The 504-nt window shown below is 32.7% G+C and overlaps 1 non-coding gene across 1 annotated transcript; it reads left to right on the top strand.

Annotated features, from left to right (window-relative positions):
* The first annotated feature begins 208 nt into the window (after positions 1 to 208).
* TRNAR-UCG (transfer RNA arginine (anticodon UCG)) lies at positions 209 to 281 on the top strand. Its single transcript has one exon. It is a non-coding gene; the product is annotated as a tRNA-Arg (tRNA).
* Positions 282 to 504: the final 223 nt, after the last annotated feature.

The following is a 504-nucleotide window of genomic DNA, read 5'->3' as shown; positions in this document are numbered from 1 at the left end:
GTAAAATACTTGAATTACATGCATTTATACATATATATTTTTTTATTTATTTATTTTTTTCTTCATATTTTCACTTTTTCCTTAATTTAATTATGCGTTTTAATCGTTTTGTGGTTTTATTAATTTGTTTTTCATAATTTGTTTACTACGCGTTTAAGTCAATTCAGTAAGAAGCTTATCACAACCCCTTGTCAGCTGGACATACGTGGGCCGTGTAGCCTAATGGATAGGGCGTCGGACTTCGGATCCGGAGATTGCGGGTTCGAGTCCCGTCATGGTCACATGTCAAGGAGATTTTTTTTTATTTTTTTTTAAATTTTATTATTTATTTATTTTATAAATGTTATTATTTATTTTAGGAATGCACGACTAGGAGATACCCTGTACCCAGCACTGAGCTGTCGTTAAAAGATGCGAACTTTCTTCTTTACATACATATATACAGAAAATCACACACACACACACAAATATACACACAGAAGCACGCAACTGCGCAATTTGTGC

This window comes from Drosophila montana, unplaced genomic scaffold, assembly GCF_035044405.1.
Source record: "Drosophila montana isolate Dmon_TW-CO22-7 unplaced genomic scaffold, ASM3504440v1 contig_2481_1, whole genome shotgun sequence".
Classification (NCBI taxonomy): domain Eukaryota; kingdom Metazoa; phylum Arthropoda; class Insecta; order Diptera; family Drosophilidae; genus Drosophila; species Drosophila montana.
Note: the sequence above shows the minus strand (reverse complement) of the source record. Positions and strands in the feature narration are given on the sequence as shown.